The following is a 21456-nucleotide window of genomic DNA, read 5'->3' as shown; positions in this document are numbered from 1 at the left end:
AAATCATGCCATTGAGGGGTGGCTTGGGCACCATGGCCTGAACTGGAGACCAGTTGGCCACCAAGGCAGATCCAGAGAAAGAGCTTTGGCCTCTTAGAGAGGAGTCACTTTGAGGAGTCTTGTTGTGTACTTCTTGATTCTTACGATCTGTGGAAAAAGTTAAGTTCTCCTTTAAAAATATATTGTTCATTTTAATAAAAGGTCAATTTTTAAAATTCTTTCCTTCTTATTCTGCTGAATAGATTCTAACTTTTACTGATTTCTGTAAGTCTGTTGCTAACAAGCTGCTAATGGAATTGGAAGTCTCCCGTCTCATTGGTCAGAACTGCCACATGCAAGCACTTTAATGCTGGTTCCTGTCATTTGGTTCCCACTGGACTCTGTGGGCCTTGAGGAAGAAGAAAAGACAAGTCCAGGAAGGGCAAATGGTGCTGTCCTTGGCTAGTCCTTGTTCGGAGGAGCTTGGGTGTAAGTGGAAGCTTGAGGAGAACAAAGCATGCAGGTGTTTTAAGACCCAGTCAACTGAGAAGGAGTCCCAGGGGCTTGGACAGGTCAAGGAAGAAGGAAGGGTAGATTTCTCCTGACCAGGAGGCTGAGCCTCAACTAACCGTGATTTGAAACTGTCAGGTTAATAGGAAATTAGTCTCTCTCTGTTGTATGTCTTATTTTTCTGTATATAGTGAGTAGGCAGTCATCCCATCTACCATGTGCAAGAACATTCGTGACTTTTTAACTCAGTTGACCATACCTGTAGGAAGCTTAAGTTGCTGAGGCTGAAGGCATAGCTGAGGCCCCATTTTAAAGGTGGTGGACTCACAGTAAGACACAACCAACCCTGAGAGGGCCTGAAGATGAGTCAAAGCAACTGCTGGACTACCTTTGACCACTTGAGGGCCTTTCAAGGTTGGCAGCTACAAATCAGTATGCAACACCAGCTCCTTACATACAAGTACAGTGTTCTCTCTCTACGTTCCTAGACTGGATTCTTGCTACCTGGCCTGAGTGCTTTGTGCTACCTATTCTTACCCCAAGAACTTATGGTTGTGGGGGTGATAGGACTCAAACCAGTAACTGGGGAAGGACAGTGTTCAAAGGAGGGAGGAATACTTCTAGCTGGAGTGATCAGGAGGATTTTTCAATTAGCAATAATCGCGCCTCGGATAAACCTCATTGGCTACAATACTGCCAGTGCGCAAAGCTAGGAGGATTTTTCAAGGAGAAGGTAGCATCTGGGCAGAGAGTTTGGGTTTGAGTAGGTAGAGGGTCTAAGAGAGTAGTATTTGAGAAGAAGAAGTGAGGTCAGAGTTGTGAATGGTCTAGTTTCTCTGGAGGGTGGGCCTACAGTGAAAGAGCATCTGCATACTGGCTTATTGGTGCTGAGTGCTAACCAGATTTAGGTACTTGTTTCATGGCATCCGTGAGACATGGTACAAAGACCTTTCACCAGAGAGGAATTGGGTTTTCATCCCATTTAGTCTCTCTGCCATGTTCCTTAGTGTTTTCTCTTTAGTAGCATTTTATTAAATTGTATTTAGACCCTCTACAGCCCTAACCTCAGAATTAGGCTCAGCCCCAGCCAAAAGGAGCAGGTACAAGGCAGAAGTTCCAATTCAGAAGAATGAATACAGACTGCTGGGCTGAACAAAATCAGAGAGAGGCCCAGAGTTGTAAGGAAACACCACCTTAACTGGTTTTGATATATCTCCACAGACATGAATGTCTTTGTGGGAATCCAGTAGAGAGGTCTTAGCATCTCTTTGGACTAAAATAATTCAAGAATGGACACATTTTTGTTTATGATATCGTTCCTCCAAGGCAGCACAGCTTAAATACCAAGAGAGGCTCCCCTTGGTTTTCAATTTCTGACACAAGTGAAGGTGATACTGTAGTATCACTTCCCCAGCCATGTAGGATGCTGTTGAGAGGCTTACTTGGATCTGTCCAGAACGATAAGGGAATCTGCCTGGTGGCAGTTTGGGAGTAGGGAAGAGGGGCAGGAGCTCACAGTAGTTGGGGTATAGAACTCAGCTAAGGACTACAGTTTCTACTAATTGCCTCATAGGCTTTGCCAAGAGGCCTTCTTATGAACCTGATAGGATGCATCACTTATAGACACTCCCATCGAGCCCACACATACCTCCAACCAACTCCTGAACCCAGTACCCTATGTGCTCACGCCCAGCTCGCAGTGACAGCACTTGAGCCTCTGCAGATTACATGCGAATGCAGATAGCTAGTTTGACTCTGATGGGCTGGGAAAATGAGCTTAACCTTGAACACTCTGAGCAATGGCCTAGGGACAATAAATGGGAGCCTCTCAGCATCTGAGTTTGCTTTGCTGGGTTGAGATAATGCATATAATATAGTTCTCAGACTTAACCCCCAAGAAAAAATTCCTCTCCAGGGGGAATGGAGTGGGTACATCCACTGAAATAGCTGGAGAGACCCCAAGAATCCCTAGCTAGGCTGACTGGTGAAGATCTTTCTCTCATGAAGCCAGTCAGTAAGACTGGGGTTTGGCCAGGTGCAGTGGTGCATGCCTGTAATCCCAGCGGCTCAGGAGGCTGAGGCAGAAGGATCGTGAATTAAAGCCAGTTTAGTGAGGACCTGAGAAACTCAGTGAGATTCTTTCTCTAAATAAAATACCAAAAAAGGGCTGAAGATGTAGCTCAGTGATTAAAGTGCTTCTTAGTTGAATCCTCAATACTATAAAAGAAAAAGACTGGGGTTTGGTGACTGTTGTTTCAAAGGCATAGCAATGTAAGACCTTAAGGAAAATGAACAAACAAAACAAAACAAAACAAAAAACATTACTAAAGGAACACAGTAATTTTCTAGCAGTCAGTCCCAAAGAAATGGAGATCTACAAGTTTCCTGATGAAGAAATCAAAATCTTTGTTTTATGGAAGTTGAATGAACTATAAGAGTTCACAAGCATCAAAGTGCAGAAAACAATATATGAACAATATGAACCCTTTAATAAAGAGAGAGAAACAAAATTCTGGAGCTGAAAAATGCAGTGACTGAAGTAAAAAACACAGAAGAGAGCTTCAACTGCTGACTCAACTTATCAGAAGAATCAGTCAACCTTAACACAGGCCATTTGAAATTATCCATTGAGAGGGGAAAATTAATGATAAAGAGTGAAGAAAGTGTATTTGATTTATGGGACCTATTAAGTGAGCCATCACATTATGTGTGTTTCAGAAGGAGAAGAGAAAGTAGCAGAAAGCTTATTTAAAGAAATACTCCCTGGAAACTTTCAGAATCTGAGGAAAGAAATAGTCATCCTCATTCAAGAAGCCCATTAGACTTAAAATAAGTTACCCAAAGAAGTTGATGTTAAGATACATTATAATTAAATCATCAAAAGTCAAAGCAAAGGATTTTGAAAGCAACATAAAAGTGACTCATCACATACAAGGGGACTTTGTAAGCCTCACCAGCAGATTTTTTTCAATGGAAATCTTGTGGGTGGAATGATATATTCAAAATACTGAAAGCAAAAACAAACCAAAATACCCCTACTAACCAAGAATCTCTATCCTGGCAAAGAAAGCCTTCAGAGGTGAAAGTTCATCACCATTAGACCTGCTTTAAAAGAAATGTTAAAGGAAGTTCTTTCTTTCTTTCTTTTTTTTTTTAAGATGGACACAATACCTTTATTTTGTTGTTTATTTTTATGTGGTGCCGGGGATCGAACCCAGTACCTTATGCATGCTAGGTAAGCACTCTACCACCGAGCCACAATCCCGGCCCCCTAAAGGAGATTCTTTTTTTTTTTTTTTTTAACATTTTATTTATTTTTTCTTAGTTCTCGGCGGACACAACATTTTTGTTGGTATGTGGTACTGCTGAGGATCGAACCTGGAACGCACGCATGCCAGGCGAGCGCGCTACCGCTTGAGCCACATCCCAAGCCGCTAAAGGAGATTCTTTAACTTGAGATGAAAGGTTGCTAATTGATAACATGAAAACACATGAAGGTATAGCTTATTGGTAAAGGTAGGCATGTAGTCAAATTCATAAAGACATTAATGCAGTGGATATGGTGATGTGTAAATCACTTTAACTCTAGTATAAAAGCTAGAAGACAAAATAATTAAAATAATCATAGCTACCTTAATTTGTTGATGGATACATACATGAGCAGATGTAAATTGTGATATCAATTATAAGTTTTTGTGTGTATGAGAAGTAAAAGTCACATGGTAAAGCCTTAGTCCTGAGCCTATGGCACTATTGGGAGGTGGGGGGATCTTAAAGAGGTGGGGGGCCTGGTGGGAAATCTTTAGGTCATTTAGGGTGTGCTCTGAAGGGGATTGTGGGAGGCTAGCCCCGTCTTCATTCTCTCCTTTGCTCCCTGGTCGTGAGATGTGCAGTTGTGCTCTGCTACATGCTGCTGCCATGATGCGTTGCCTTGCTATAGGCCCCAAAGCAGAGGGGCCAATTATTTGTAAACTGGAACCTCCAAAATTGTGAGCCAAAATAGACTTTAAAAAAAATATTTTTTAGTTGTGGATGGACACAATACCTTTGTTTCATTTATTTATTTTTATGTGGTGCTGAGATCAAAACTAGTGCCGCACACATGGTAGACAAACGCTCTATCACCGAGCCACAACCCCAGTCCCCCAAATAGACTTTTTATAAATTTTTTTTCAGGTAGTTTTTATTGTGATGGCCTACTAAAACAAGTTCTTTCCATCTTAAAAAAGTATTATTGTAAGATTTTTATGTAAGCCTCATGGTAACCACAAAGAAAAAACCTTTAATTCATACTAAAAGATGAAAAGAAAAGAGTCAAAGCATATTACTACAAAAACCCAAATCTTAACAAAAGACAGCGAGAGAGGAGGAGAGGGACAAAGGAGATCCGAGGCAGTAAGAAAACAGTAGTGAATTCCTATGTGTCAGTAATTACTTTAAAGGTAAATCACTTAAACTTGCCAATCAAAAGACATATATTGACTGGATGAAAAAAATTCCACAATATGCTATTTGTAGGCACTCACTTTATTTAGATTTAAGGATATGTATAAGCTGAAAGTGAAGGGATGGGCAGAAGTACCCCATGTAAACGGGATGCTCATCCTTATGTCAGAGAAAATACAAAAACTATCACAAGAGACAGACAGAGTCATTGTATAATGATAAAGGGGTCATTGCCTCTAGAAGACATAATAATTGTAAATTCATATCTAGCATCATGATACTCAAATGTGTAAAGCGAATATTAACAAAACTTAAGTGAGAAATAGACTAAAACATAGTAATATTAAAGAACTTTAATACTCTATTTTCAATGACAAATAGATTTTCTGGACCAAAAATAGGGAAACTATGGACTTGAAAAATACTATAGACCAAAGGAACCTACCAGACCCATAGACCACCTCATCCTTCAGTAGAGTACACATTCTTCTCAAGGGTACATGGAACTTTCTCCAGGATAGATCATATGTGTTGGGTCCCAAAACTGGTTGAGAGAAGTGATCACAGTGTTATAAAACCGGAATCAACAATAGGAGGAAAATTTACAAATATGTGAAAACTGTATACAGTCAGAGATATGAAAAATTATGTAATGTGTATAATAAGAATTGTAATGCACTCCACTGTCATATATAAATAAAAATAAAACAAATATGTGAAAATTAAATAACATTCTTGTCTTGAACAACCCTTGAGTTAAACAAGATGATTTCTTCTTCAAATGAAAATTAAAATATTTATTGAGACAAATGAAAAATGGAAATTCAAGTTATCAACACTTAAATGATTCAGCCAAAGCAGTTCTGAGAGGCAGTTTGTAGTCATTTATGTCTATATTGAAAGAAAGAAAGATCTCAAACAACCTAATTTTATTCTTCAAGGAACTAGAAAAAGAAAGAAAAACTGTGTTAATCTATTTTTTGTCCTTGTGGCCAAAATACCTGACAAGAACACCTTAGATGAGGGGCGTTTCATTTTGGCTCACTGTTTCAGAGAGGTCATTCCATGGCTGACCAGCTTCACTGCTGTGGCCTGAGGTGAGCGAACGTCACTGTGGAAGTGCAGAGCAGAGGAAAGGTGCTGAGCTCATGGCAGCTGCGAAGGAAGGAGAGAAGGAGGCAGGGATAGAGAGGAGAAGATAAACCCTCCCAGGGCTCGCCCCATGCTCTTCTTCCAGCCAGGTCCCACTGCCTGGTGGTCCATTCAGCTGATATAGACTCATTCATCAAATAGATCAGTCCACTGATGAGGTCAGAGCCCTCCCTATCCAGTCATTCCCTGAGACCCACCCCTCACCCTTGGCCTTGCTACCCTGGGGACCATGCTGTCAACATGAGACTTGTGGGACATTCCAGATCCCAGACACAATCCAGCATAACTCAGAGAGCAGGAGAAACGAAATGGAGACTTGAAAAATGGCAGGAACGGTTCAGTTAAACGAATGATGATAAAATTTACAAAGCATTAGCTAAGAAAAATTGAGAGGAATATAAATAAATTTAGTGTAGGGCATAAGAAAATTTGTGAGATCCTGTCTCAAAATAAAAAATAAAAAGCTGGGGTTGTGGCTCAGTGGTTGAGCACCGCTAGGTGCAGATCCCTGATACCACCCCCGAAATTATAAATAAGTGAGGGAAAAAACCCCTGAAAGCCCTTCCTCTGAGATCAGAAACCAGACAAGATGCCTACTTTGGCCACTTTTACTCATACCATACAGATAACAAAGATGATAAAAGGATACTATAAACAATTATACACCAATAAATTGGATAATGTAGAAGAAGTGAATAAGTTCCTAGAAACATATTAAATCATGAAGAAATGGAAAGACGAACTAATTACACAACTTCTCTCCTTTATATTGAGAAGGAGATTGGATAAGTCATCAAATACCTCTCAACAAAGAAGAGCCCAGGACTTCACTGGTGAATTTTTACCAAATACTTAACTCTCCAAATTCTTCCAAAGATAGAAGTGGAGATAACATTTCCAGATTCCTATTACAAAGAAATACCACACCTGCTTTAAAAAAAAAAAAAAGCCAAAGACACTGCAAGAAAAGAAAGTTAACAAATCAACATTGCTGATGGACATAGATGTGTACATCTTCAACAGGCTACTAGCAGACCGATCTCAGCAGCACAGTAGAGGATTGATCACACATACATCGTGATCAGTGGGATTTGCTTCGAGGAGCAAGGATAGTTCAACATACACAGATCAATAAATGCCGTAAACCTCTTTAGTAGAATCAGGGAGAAAACCCTCTAGGATTATCTCAATAGATACAGAAAAGGCATTTGACAAAATATGTCTTTGCATGGAAAAAAGCCTCAACAAATTAGGAATAGGAGGTGTAGCAATACAAACAGTGACTACATATGACAGGTTAGCTGCTAGCTCACAGTTAGTGGTGAAAACCTGAAAGCCCTTCCTCTGAGATGGGAAACTGGACAAGATGCCTACTTTGACCACTTTTACTCAGCAGAAGGCTGGAAGCCCTAGCCAGAACTATTTCGGTAAGAAGGAGAAACAAAGCATCCAAAATAAGGGAAGAAGTAAAATGGTCTCTGTTTGCAGATGGTATGCTCTCATTTGTAGATAACTCTGAGGCTTTCTGTGGATCTGCTTTCCAGTGCTGTGACAGAGCACATGGCAGCTGAGAAGGAAGGAGAGAAAGAGGCAGGGAACAGAGTGGGAGAAGATAGTCCTTCCAGAGGGAAGAGGTTATTTAGGCTGGTTTGTCAGAGGTTTCAGTGCATGGTCACTTGGCCCTGTTGTTTTTGGGCCTGTGACAGGGAAGACATCATGTCCAGGAGTGTGTGATGCTGTCAGCCCACTGCAGCTAGGCAGTGGAGACAGGATGGGCTGGGACCCCAATATCACTAGGAGACTAGACATACCCTAGTGACCTGACTTCCTTCTCTTAGGCCCACTTCCTCATGGTTCCACCTCTTCCCAATAGCCGCGACCAGTAGGGACTGAACCTACCACACAGGAGCTTTGGGGGACATTCAACATCCAAATCATAATACCAGAAATCCATTAGGACCAATAAACAAATTCAGTACAGTTGCAAAGTGAAGATAAAAGCCTAGATGCCAAACTTATTTGCAGTTCTGTACCCTAACTGCCCTGTCTGAAAAACAAATTAAGAAATTCCTGTTTACATAGAACAACAACAAAAAAGTGAAACACATTTTGAATTTAACCAAGGAGGTGAAAGATTCAAACACTGAAAGCTGTACACATTGATGAAAGATGTTGAAGAATACACAGGTGGAAAGGCATCCTGTGTTAATGGATTGAGAAAAGTAATATTGTTAAAACAACCTCACTACCTAAAGTGATCTAGAGATTCAGTGGAATCCCCAATAGAGTTCCAATGACAATCTTTATGGAAATAAAATCTTAAAAATCATATGGAACCACAAAAGACCCTAAATGACCAAAGTAGTAGGCAAGAAGAATAAAGCTGGAAGTATCACAGTTATTTATTTCAAAATAAATATTAAGAAGTTGCTATGATCAAAACAATATGGCACTGACATCAGAACAGACATATAGACCAAGAGAATAGAATAGAGCTCAGAGATAAATCTATGCATTTATGGTCAACCAATCTTTGACAAGAGTGCCAAATAACACACAATAGGGAATATTTCATACCAAATAAAAATTCAACTTAGAATGTATCATAGACTTAGATATGAGACATAGAACTGTAAAACTGTTGGAAGAAAACATGTCTAAGGCTTCTTCACATTGGTTTGGGCAGTGGTTTTTTGGTTTTGACCCAGAGGGTCAAACAAAAGCAAAAAAAGATCGAATTGCATCAAATTTAAAAACGATGGAGTCCATCCACAAAGTGAAGAGACAGCCTACAGAATGAGAGAAAATATTCGCAAACCCTATATTTAAAATACGTGAAGAACTCAATTCAGTAGCAAAAAAGAAAAAAAACAAACCCAGAACCGAACAATCTAAGTAATCCAGTTAAAAAATGAGTAAACAACCTGTGTGGACATTTGTCCAAAGCAGACGTACAAAAGGTAAGGAAAGGTGTTCAGATCACTAATCGTTATGGTTTAGACGAGGTGTCTCCCTAAAGCCCACGTGTGAGGCAACACAAGGAAGTTTACCTGCTGGTTATGAGCGCCTTAACCAACCAGCGTATTCATCCCTTGGTAGGAACTAAGTGGTGGTGACTGTGGGCAGGTGGGTGTTTGGAGGAGCTGGGTTGTTGGGGGTGAGTCTTTGGGTTTATATTTTGTCCATACATGTTCCCAGCTGCTTTCCTCCGCCGCACTCTTCGCCACGATATTCTGCCTCACCTTGGGTCATGAAGAATGGCTGGCCGTCTGTGGACTGAGATCTCTGAAACCCTGAGCCCCAGAATAAGCTTTAAGCTTTTTCTCCTCTAGTTGTTCTTGCCAGGTCTTTTGGTCACAGCAGTGGAAAAGCTGACTTAAAATACTAATCATCAGAGGAATGTAAAGAAAACCACAATGAGATACCATCTGCACAGGGTGGCTTTTATCAGAAAGACAAAAGATAACCCTATTGGTGAGGCTGTAGAGAAAAAGGAACTTTGGTACTGTTGGGAGGAATATCAGTTGAGAAACAGTATGGTGGTTCCTAATACCAGTGCGTCAGAGGCCGCGGCAGGAGGATTGCAAGTACCCTGTTTAAAAAAAGAAAGAGGATAATAATAATAAAAAAGGACTGGGGATGTGACTAAGTGGTAAAGTGCCCCTGGGTTTAATCCTCAGTACAAAAAAAAAAAAAAAAAAACAACAAGACAAAAACAAATCAAATTGAAAATAGAACTCATTTGATCTAGTAATCTTTCCTCTGAGTGTATATCCAAAGGAAATGAGAGGAGCACCCCTATAGACAGCGGCACCCCCACACTCATTGCAGAATCATGTTCCACAGCTAGGATGTGGAACAACCTGAGTGTCTCTTGGCAGGTGAGTGGAGGGAAGAGACACATTTGCTGGGATACTTGGTTACTTGGATTCCAAGTAACCAAGGTGAAATGTGGCAAGAGTCTCTCTAGACACTGAACCTGCTGGGACCTCAATCTCAAATCTTGGACTTCCATAATCTAGAACTTTGAGGGAAAAAATGTGTGCAAGTTACAAGTTACAAGCACAGATGTTCAAGTACAGATGTTTTCACTGTGACTCTTAAACTTTTCCCTGATTTAAAGCACCAGCTTTGCGTTTCCAGGCAAAGGCACTAACAACCAACACAGGCCTGGACTCCAAGCTCCTTGTCCTTGGCCACTTGGTGATAGGGACCACTACAGTGTGGTGTCATTGGCCAAAATCCAGGTAGGTGGACTGGTCACTGGATTTAGGCCTCTGAGGGATCCAAGACTTGTGATTTACTTTTAGCATTTATTGAATGCCAGTTTTGAAATATTTTAAACTGAGAAAGAAGTTGAGAGGCTTGTCCGTGCCCAGCCAAGTATAGAGTAAGTTATGTCTCTTTCCACATGTCCTTCTTTAACCAACCGTTGATCTGTTTTTTTTTTTTTTTTTTAAATTTTTGACTGCATTTCAGAGTTATGGACATCAGTTCATCACTAAGCACTTAAGTGTGCGTGTCATTAACTAGATTTGAATTTTTTGGGGAGGTGAAATTTACCCTATAAAATGCACAGGTCTCCAACAGAAAATTCAGTTATATGGGTTTCGACAAACTTATGACCTGTTCCTCACAAACTCCTACCAAACTGTAGAGATCGGCTGTACTGAAGGAAGTTCTCAGCTGCCCTTTTGCAGTGCACAGACTGTATAACCATACCCAGTGGGTGGCCTTGGTAGATGGGTGTGGGAAGAGGGACAGGGCGCCTCTGCAGGATTGGGTGTGGGAAGGTTGATGATAGTGTACAGCTTGGATGATGGATGTCTAGGACACTTGCTAATGCAGAGGCAGTGGGACTGGGATTGGTGGCTCCTCCTGTGTTTACCGAGGTAGTTGGTGAGAAATGCCTTTATGTCCACATGTTCAGTCAGGTGTCTTGGATTTAAAAATCTCTGTGATCCTGGTTCTGTACCTTCAAGTAAGCTCTTAACTACTCTAAGCTTTGATTTCCTTGTTGGTGAAATGTCTGTTGTAGGGTGGTGACCAAGGGCAGCTGCTGAGTCTATTCTGCTACTTCCCAGTGGTGATGGGGGGGCGCAAGACTGTTGATTTCTTTGTGTCTTGGTGTCCTTTTCTGTTATGTTGGGATAAGATGCCCCCTTGCCTGTCGCACTGGGAGCCTTCAGTGTGCCAGTGCATATGAAAGGTCTCAGGGTGGCACTCACACTGTGCTGGGCACAGCACACATCAGCTCTCACCTGTGGCTCTGGTTGCCATTGTGTGTGTTTTTATGAGAACAGTGACACCCTTGTAGAAATGAACAGGCAGAACCATAGCCCGACCTTCCCTGCAGTTCTCTAGGCTGGGCTCCTGGTGCCAAGAGGTGGACAGACCCTAGTCTTTGCTGCATAGCTGCTTCCCTGTTGATGTCTGTTGGCCTAGAGCCACTACAGTGCCCCCTGGTGATCTGTGCACAAGAGCACGTGCACTCAGCTGTGGGTGAAGCCAGCTGCGGGGGGGTGGGGTGGGGTGGGGGGCAGGAATCACTTGGTCCAGGCTTGGCTCTTAGGGCTTCTGAGGTGTTTGCCATCTTTCTGAGGGTAAACGGGCAGTGGAGAGAGGCAGACGGGGAAGCATTTCGTCCTCTGGGATGCTCGGGGCAGCTTTATTGATGGAGGTGAAGTGCGTGTCATTTGCAGCCACTTCACCTGTGAGAAAAGTACCATGGTGGGTGGCGCCAGTAGCACCCAGTGTTCTCATGTAATCAGTTAGGACAGCTGCCTTCTGTTTATCATGCCATTCACATGTTGTTGGGGCCAGAAAACATGTGGGCTGGTGTCAACAAATCTCAGGCCAGATGTCTGTTGAGTTGTTCAGTCTGATGTGGCCTTACACACTCTTGTTTTTGGTTATCACTTGCAAATGACTATAGGAATGGGCAGGGCTTGCCGGTCAGCCTCACTGGCCAGCCTTGCCATCCTGGACTTGTGGGGAAGGTGTGGTAGACATGGGCCTGGACTCCCAGGTCCAAGCAGTTCCTTCCTTCAGACATTCTTGGTCTTCTGAACAGGAATGTTGCTGAGAAGCAGCCCTGTGCAGGTCACACTGCCCTGGCTTCCACATCAGCAATGCTCACCAGCACGTTCACCGGCAGGCAGTGTAGACCATGAAGCAGCTACCAGCTTGCTGCTTCTGTCTTCTCACTCCCTGAATTGGAGAAGTTGATAAGGTTTGTTGTGGCAGTAATGTCTCTCCTTGAAGCATCTGGGCACTCCCTTGCCCGCTACACACACTGCTGGCCTGCACAAGCAGCCTTTTTGTGCTAGCACAGGGCTGGGCTGGGCTGGGCTGGTGTTTCTGTGTGTGGAGAACCCATGCCTGCTCACAGCAGAGCCTCTGCATCGTCTCCTGGGCATTGTGTCACTTGATGGCCCAAGCACGGTGCAGCTGCATCGAGTCTGAGAAGTTCCACAGGCTTGTGTCCCTCGTGCAGCTCCTGAGGGGAGGCGGGTGATAGGAGCACGTGGGGTTGGAGATGCTGTGTGCTCCCCCATCTCGGGGAGGCTGGCCCAGCTGCTCTGGAAGATCCCTTCCTGCTTCCAGGTCTCAGCTCTGCATGTGCTGCATCTCTGGAGCTCTGGGCCTGAAGCCTGGAGCTGCTGTCTGACGGGCTCCATCTCCAGGGTTCCAGTCCTTATTTCTTCACCATCTGCAGGTGGTTACCTGTGCCAGGAGTCTTTTTGCTGAAATGAGAAGCATCCTTAATTTGTTGATTAGTGGAGAAAAGAACCTAACAATGAGATATTGAGGTTTTTAATTAATTGCTTCCGGGTAAATACTCAATTTTCCCTCATCTCAGCTGATTAGATCCCATCTTTCTCTGTGCTTCAGACTTAAGGACATCTGTGCAGACACACGGTTGTGTCTGACGTTATTTTCAGCCTGTACATGTATTCTGAATAAGCCTTTTGTTCCATTGAGAAGATTAAGGGCAGTATTTGGTTGGAAAAATTTTAATGAAGCACCTAACAGAGCTATTATTCATTTTTGAAACAAGTTGCACTGGTTACCATAGTGATATTAAGCCTTTTATTAAATATTTTTCCTTTTAGTCTTCAGTAAGTTTTTGTGAAATACTGATGGGGGAGCTACAGATCCATGGACTTGGCATCTGGAAAGAATTTTCTAGCTCTGTTGAGTTAAATCATTCAAGGAATTTATGTTATAGGAACATAAAGCTTATAAATCTAGTTTATCATATCTATCATTTAATTGTTCATGCAAGCCAGCTCTTCATGTAGCGATTTACAGTAATCTCAGTGAAATAACAGTTTTGTGTCACAAAATGAATAATGCATGCAAAGAAATTGTTGAGCTCCTTAAAATCATTATGCTCAAAATATTAGGCTCTTTTATTTGAAAGTGATAGAATGATGATCATGTAGTAGTTGCAGGCTGGGGACCTCGGAGGCGGCGCTCTTGTTTGCGTTGGCTGCCCGCTCTCGGGAGGGGCTCTCGGGAGGGAAGTGGCGGCACAACGTCTGGGGAGCATTGTGCCGCTCACTGTAGTTCTCTGAGTCAGTGGCCTGCTGGAGTGGTCCCTGCCAGGGCTGTGCAAGGGCTGGGGTGCTGGGCTAAAGGAGCATCTGTCTTGAGAGGCCGAGATGCTTTTCAATCTCCGCTCTCGGGAACTAGGAGTGGATACCCTGCCATCAGTGCTGTGGCGGGCAGAACCATGGCTGTGGTCAGTGAATGTGGAGGCAGCAGTGTGTTGGGAGCTCCCCTGCCTTTCCAGTTGCTCCGTTCTCTCAGCAGCACACGTGTGTCATGATGTGGTTTTTAAACAACGAGGTCAGTGGACAGTAGCTGCTGGGATTGTTCTGCAGTGAGCCTGGACAGGACGTGGCCTGGTGTGCGGTGTGCCTTGGGTGTGGTGCCATGGCTTTACTTGCCTGAATGCTAGGTCTTTGCATGGCCACCTGCAGGAATGTGGAGGTCCCAGGAGACAGTTCAGGGGCCCTGGGGTTCTAGGTGTGAGGGGGAGGTCCCCAGCCTGCAACTACTACGTGAGCATCATTCTATCACTTTCAAATAAAAGAGCTCCTCACCTAGAGGGGGAAGCTCTGCTTCTCAGAAGAGAGTTTTCTGGAATGGGAGTGCATTAGTCATCATCTGATCTGCGCCACCTTTACCTTCTCTGGTGCTTTAAAAAACTGCTAAGTAGAATTTCACATACACACAACACACACACACACACACACACACACACACACACACACACACACACACACACACACACACACACACACACACCCCCAAGGCCGGGAGAACGGTGCAGTGAAGCCAGGACACCTGTCCTTGGAATTCACAGTTATCAGGATTGCACCACGGTTGTCTCATCTGCCCCTTTTTTCTTTTCCTTTTCCTTTGTTGGATTATTTCAAAGCAAATCCCAGACATCATGTCATTTTTGACTTTCTGTACTTCAGGATGCATTCCAACCCTTTCCCCCCCAAGCACCTGCTACCTTCAGAACATGGGCTGGCAAGGGGCCTGAGGTGGGCACTGCCCTCAGTGTAGCTATGTGCAGAAGTTGCACCGTGACTGCACCTTGGTGGCTGGGCCTTCCGGGCAGCCAGTGGCTCACATAGTCTTGGGCTAATGGGACTGTGCTGAGGACTTGGCACTCAGAGAAAGCTGTTCCTGTAGGCATCTTTTCTCAATTGAAGACTCTGGGTTGGCTGTCCTGATCTGGAGGCATTTGGTATTCTGTGGCTTTCCTTTGCTGCTTTGGTTAACACATGTGAGGGGCACTGGAGAAGAGATGACAGTGTCATTTGCTTGTTGGGCTCTGGTGGGCACGTGTGGTGGGCTTGGCTCATCTTGTCACTTTCCCCATTGCACTTTCTTTATGCTCCCTTGTCCTCGTCCCATGCCCTGCCCCAGGTGTCCATGGCTACAGGGAGATGAGTGTGCTTCATTCTTTTTCTCTTGATCTTAGGTCATGCGTGCAGGTTTTCTGATAGCGTCCAAGATCTGTCTTTTCCTCTTTTGAGTCTTTCGTTACATCTGCCAGATCGGGTGCTTCTTTGTTCAGAGGCAGGAGCCCCATTCCTTCCAAGAGGGAAGATGGGGTTTGAGGGGAAAAGATGCAGTTCCAGATTGGTGAAAAGTAGGTAGAGGGCCAGTCTGATGGTGTCTAACAAAATAGTCAGATGCTATAAGGGATAGAATGGGGAAGGGGAAGAGAGAGAAAGAGACAGACAGACAGACACACTGAGTGAGTGAGTGTGTGTGTGTGTATGATGGGGTCCCTATAGTCAACAGCCAAGGGGAGGGTCCCAAGTGCTTCTGAGTAGCACACATTTCTTTTAGGTGACAGTCCCATCCAAATAGAGGAGCAAGTGTTTGGAAGACTGGATTAAATCTGTTACAGGAGAATGGCGTTGTAGTGGGATGTGTTCCTCATTAAAAGCCGTGTGGAAACATTTGCATTCAGTCCTGCTGTTATGTTCACCCCCACAGAACAGGGGAGGGGTTCAGAAGATCTGAAGTGCTCCAGTGGAACCTAGAGTCTGCCTCTGGCTCTGCAAGTGAAACCTCATGCCAGAAGCTTCCGTCAGGGGCCTGGAGAATGGGGCGGGAGGCTGGAGGAGGAGGGCTGCGTGCAGAGCCAGCTGGAGTGGGTTCTAGGCTGATAAATTGGTCTGAGAATAACTGCAGTGAGTTTTTACAGCAGGTTGCGTGTGGATCTTAAGTGGTGGCTCATCAAGGCAGCTACTTCAGACTGGACAGCGGGCTTCTCTGAGCTGAGTGGGGACTCAGGACAGCAGGGTTCTGCCCACCGGCTCACAGCTTCTCTGTCAGCATCTCAGACAAACCCAGCTGGGTTCTCTGTTACAAATGTTTATCGCCTTTCTCAGGAATGAGGCTTTTGGTTGGCGCTGCTGAAGCTGTGTGGCGATGTTTATGCTGTTACTGTATATTGCTTTTTAATGCATACTATTTCTGCTGCAAATTGTCATAAATACCGTCACAGTTCTGACTGCATCATGACGTGCTGCTCTGAGAGTGCCACGTTCACACAGTCACACAGGGTGGCAGGGCTGAGCAGTTCCCATTCTCCCTGGGGTGTTTCTTCCGTGTGTGTCAGCCCTCAGTAAGGCCCAGCACAGTCTTTCCAGGTTGCCAGACCCTCACTGGGTGGCTCCTGGGACACTGCATTGTCGGGAGGGACCTTGTGGGACTGGGATGCTTGACGGTACAGTTGCCTTACTCCCATTCTCTCTCTTTTTTTTTTTTGGTACTGAGAATTGAGCTCATAGGCACTCGACCCCTGAGCCACGTCCCAGCTCTATTTTGTATTTTATTTAGAGACGGGGTCTCACTGAGTTGCTTAGAGCCTCACCATTGCTGAGGCTGGTTTTGGACTTGTGATCCTTCTGTCTCAGCCTCCCGAGCTGCTGGGATTACGGGATGTGCTGCCTGCCTGGCTTGCCCCCCAGTTTTGCTCTCAACCTTTTCTGTCTAATGGACACATTCCTTACCCTTACCTGTGGGTGCGTTGGGTGGGCCCTGGGCCCTCTCACAGGTGTCTACAAGGACCAAATGCTGTGGTTTATGGAGCTCTGTGGGCAGAGGACCTGGTTGTGGCTCAGATTTTTCCACAGTGAAAAACTTCTTTTTCTCTGGAGATGCTGTCTGCCTGTAGGTTGTCCTTGCTGGCCTGGCTCTGGCCCCTGGAGCTGATTTTCTTTTCATGTGGTGGGTATCCAGCTGACAGATTGTTCTGTTGTTGGTGCTCTGTCACCCTACTTTGCAGATGGCTGGGCCTGACATCGTGGCCCTCTGCCTGCAGTCTTTCTCCTCTGGACATACTGATGTTGGTCAGTGTCCTGGAATTCTAGAGCCGACTCGTGGAGTCAGTGGGCCAGCCCCGGGCTGCTGGGGCTTATGGCCTTAGTCCCATCACCTCTTAGAACACTGCCATGTACTTTCAGTCATTTCCAAGCCTGATGTGTGTGAGACACAGTCTCTGTCACTTCTGTTAGAGTATGACCTAGTCAGACTCACCTGTCTTCAGATAGTCAGTTGACCAGATTCAGCCATCTTCTTACCCTCATCCTGGCCTGTGAGGAGTGTTGGGAGAGTCTGGGCAGTGGCGATAGGCAGAGAGAAAACCAGCAGTGTGTGTCACCCAACCTGGAGCCATCTTGGATTGGCTTTGCAACTTTTTTGGGTAGTTCCCACTTCCTCATAAAAGACGTGCAGAGACTTACCTGTGTACAGGTGCCAGTTCTGCCAGGCTCTGTAGTTCCTCTTGGACCTTGGTGTCTTGCATTTGGTCATAAGCACTTTCTCGTGCCATGTGTCCACGGATTGCTAAACATGGCCTTTGTCTTCATCAAAGTTATTCTTGTTAATCACGTGTTTAGCTGGTTGGTTTGGATGAACTTGGGTAAGTGCTGTAGATGTGGATGCTGTCTGGGGAACATCTGGAGGAGGTTGCTCGCCATGGAGCTGTTTTGTAGAGGGCACAATTCATGGTGGGCACTTTCCCTGATCTCCTTGGCAGACCTCTCTGTCCCTGACCAGTGGCCAGAGATGAATCGAGGCAGTGGAGCATGGGAAGGTGAGTGCAGCCACGAGGAGGGCTTAGGAGAGCCCCTGCCTGCGATGTCTCTGTCCCCTGAGGAGATGTTGTTCTGATGAAGCAGGGGCCATGGGGTGGGACACTGTGGAGCTCCTTGCCCGTGGGCATCCCCGAGGCCTCAGTGTTCTCAGTTGAAGCTGGCTGCTGACTGGGTGTGTGTGTGTGTGTGTGCCTGTGCTTGCGAGCTGAGAAATTCTTACAGAACTGTTTTGAGATGAGATAAAACTGGACCCAGCATTTTGGGATCTAACTCTTATCTCATTTAAACACCCACACCTATTGCCCCCAGAGGATGGCTGCAGTACAGCAGAGAAGACACCTCAGGCCTGGTGAGGGTGCCTTACGCCCCACATGGCAGCGGGAGAGGTGCAGCCGCTGGGAAACAGTGACCGAGTCCCGGAACAGTGGAATCAGGGCTGCCTCTGGTACAGGAGTTGCACTCTCAGGACTCGACCCAAGAAAAATGCAAAGGTGTGTTCACATCTGGTTCTCCGATGCTTGAGGTACCTTTAGAAAGGCCCCCCCCCCCCCCCCCCCCCCCCCGCAGGTCAGAAATGTGAAGAATGCGGGAGCCAGTGCAGAAGGGCAGGGAAGGCTCGCAGGGTGGAGAGAGACCCTAACAAAAAGGGCAGGAGGCTGGGGTGTGGCTCAGTGGTAGAGTTTGCCTGGCACTTGTGAGGCACTGGGTTCTACCCTTAGCACTGCATAAAAACAGACAAACAAACAGATATAATAAAGGCATGCTGGTGGGGTTAGGGCATCCCTTGTGAACTTCCACCCGTCTCAGACGTGTGACTCTTGTTCGTACGAAACACACAGGCAAATCCTGGGCAACTGGAACCAGACGAGGCCTTGCCATGGCAAAGGAGGCCAGGGAAGTGGCTGCTAAGAGGCACTTGGTTTCTGGCCTGGGTGATGGACGGCATGTTCTGGAATTAGACAGTGATGCTCAAATAGCTCTGGGAACGTCGTCATGTCATGGAATGGCACACTTCAGACTTCATGGCATGTGAGTCACGTCTCAATGAAAGAGTTGAAGGCATGCCTTCTAGCCCTTTCTGCGGGCATCTGGAGGGATTCAGTAAAGGCTTTGCCCTCAGAGAGGTTCCTGTCCTTTGGGTCAAGCAGGCAGTGATTTCAGGCCTTCCCACCTGATGATGGGGTGGGGGTGGGTGTCTCTCCTGAGCCACTGAGCAGGTCCCAGAGCACCTTCCATTGCCCCTCTCATCTGTAGAGACCCACTCAGCATGAGGGGCTGCACCTTGCTTAGGCTGAGTGCCAGAGGCCCAGGGATTTAGTGCAGTGATCAGAAGTCTACAGCTTGTCTTCAGAGGGGAGGAGCTGCCTGTCGGGGAGGAATTAGAAGTGGGTTTCTGACATCTTGGTGGCCTCCCTAGCTCTTCCTTGATGGTAGTTGGTGAGGAAGGGACTAAGTGGTGGGGTTCTGGGTTCAGCACGAAGCAATAGCTGGGTTTAGGCCTCATTGGTGCACATTCTTTAGCTCCTCCTGTCAGAAATGTGAAGCTGATAACAAAAGTGTGGCAGTGAGAAGCTGTGGCAGTGAGCTGGCGGGCTCTTCTCAGAGCCCCTCGCTTTGTGCATTGGACATTCTCTGGAGTCAAAGAGTCTCCTGCTTGAATGAATAGTCCTACAGTGTGTGGCGCTGTGGTGGGACTCTAGGGCGTGCTTCCCTTGTGCGATGCATGTGCTTGGCTGTTTCCTGGGATGCTGTGGGAGTGAGAGCTCTGCTGTCTGTTGCTGGGCTTGTCCTGCTCAAAGCAGGAGGAGGAATACAGAGACAGGGTGCCTGAGCACTACGGATTCTCCATCCTCTCCTGATGCCCTCCTGAGAACTTTAGCAGTCTTTCCGCAGACCCCAGGGAGGCACCGGCATCTGTACCCATGTCTTTGGTGCATTTTTAGTGATGCTGAGCCCTTACTCATTGTTTTGAACTTCAGCAGAAGTTATGATGCTTCTGGAATTCTCTTTGTGTAGTTGGGATCCTTACATTTATCCGAGTCTCAGTCATCCACTTGAGTCTGCTGCTGGAGACACCCTCCTGGGTTCAAGGTGGGATGGGGGCTTGCTGTCTGGCCCTGGCTCTGCTGGGCCCCTCCCTGTCCCTAGGCTGTTCCCTTGGCTTCTTTGCTTTCCCTGAAGGTGTTCCTGACATAGATGCTCACCAGTTCTCATGTTTACCCCTTTTCTCTCTGCATTCTGCTTGCTCCCCTGTTCATGATCATTTTGTCTTGCTCTGCATTCCTGGCTGTACTGTGAGCTCTCCTGAGGAAGACGGTGCTCTGGTCATCTCCCCATCCTCTGCCTGCCTGCCTGCCTGCCTGCCTGCCTGCCCTGAAACTTTCTGTGTCTCTGCTGACTGAGATCCGTTCTGGTGCTGGTGGACTGACTCCTGCTGGACTGGGAGATGGCTCATTTACCTGGCACCCCTAGAGCTGCTCCTTTTAGGATTGTGATTCCTCTGCAGGGATCTGGTATCTGTTGCCACCTTGCGGTTCAACCCTTTGAAGGGCCCTTAAAGACTGACCGTGTAGCAGGCACATGTTTGAAGATAGGTGGAGGCTTACGGGGGGATGCCCTGACCCTGCCCTGCCCTTTCTTTCTTTCTTTTTTCTTTTTTTTTTCCTTAATATTTATATTTTAGTTGTAGTTGGACACAATACCTTTGCTTTATTTGTTTTTATGTGGTGCTGAGGATTGAACCTAGGGCCTTGCATGTGCTGGGCAAGTGCTCTACTGCTGAGCCATGACCCCAGCCTGCCCTGCCTTTTCTTGTTCTGGTCTCTCTCAACCCTATGAGCCTTTCCTTCCCCTTCTGTACTTGTTCTAGCTCTCTTCACTTTCTAACCTGCAGGAGTGTCAAAAGCAGCTGAGAGGGGCAAGGAGATGCCTTCTTCCAGAGTGTGCTATTTCTTATCATGGGAGGGTGGGCCTGAGGATTGGGGAGAGTGCTCCTGTGTGTGGGTGCAGGTGCTGGTGTGTGCAGCCTCCGCCTGCCTGTGCTGTGCCCTTTAGGTTGGCTGCTGCCTCTCAGGCTTTTCCTCCAGTCAGGAACGGAGGATCCCTCTGAGAGTTTTAGGGTTTCACCTGCAGCTGCTTTGAAGGATGGAGTGAGACACATAACTGTGCTGTGCTGTTTCCCACAAATCTGGATTTTACTCCTTCCTTTGTGCAAACAGGTCTGTTGGAGGCCCCCAAAGGCATTGCATTCTCCCAGCTGCACTTAAGCTGAACAGGAGCCAAGCAGTTAGTTGAGACTCTTGTTTTATAGATGAGGAAACCGTGATTCCAGGGGTTCACTGATTCAGCTGATGTGCTGAGCACTCCCTGGAGACAGGGCCTCGAGCCAGGCCAGGAGACCTAGCCTGGAATGCATGGGTGCCCAGGACTTCCGGGCTTGGCATGGGTAAGATGTGCTGACCCTTTTCTGCCTATGGGTAGCTTTTCTCAGTTGCTGGGTTTGCCTTTGAGGCATTCTGCACCAGCACATTCTGGAAGGTCTTCCTCCCTGGAACTTCAGTGGCCTTCTGGTGTGTCCTGTGCTTGGTCCACTCCCTTCGACCTTCACACCCGTGTTTGCCAAAGTGAATTTCTCAACTTCTCTTTAAAAATATGCTTTCGTTTGCATCGGAGTCCTCTGTATTGCACACTCCACACTTGTCCCCAGTCTGCGTGTCTTCTAGAAGGGCCCTCT

General features: G+C 46.0%; 1 protein-coding gene and 1 pseudogene across 1 annotated transcript in view; one reads left to right on the top strand and one right to left on the bottom strand.

The window, feature by feature from the left end:
- Positions 1–21456, top strand: part of Tbc1d22a (TBC1 domain family member 22A) — a 327374-nt gene that overhangs the window by 59283 nt on the left and 246635 nt on the right. The gene's annotated exons all lie outside the window — the stretch shown is intronic.
- Positions 1117–1200, bottom strand: LOC120888820 (U4 spliceosomal RNA; annotated as a pseudogene).

This window comes from Ictidomys tridecemlineatus, chromosome 6, assembly GCF_052094955.1.
Source record: "Ictidomys tridecemlineatus isolate mIctTri1 chromosome 6, mIctTri1.hap1, whole genome shotgun sequence".
NCBI classification, from domain to species: domain Eukaryota; kingdom Metazoa; phylum Chordata; class Mammalia; order Rodentia; family Sciuridae; genus Ictidomys; species Ictidomys tridecemlineatus.
Note: the sequence above shows the minus strand (reverse complement) of the source record. Positions and strands in the feature narration are given on the sequence as shown.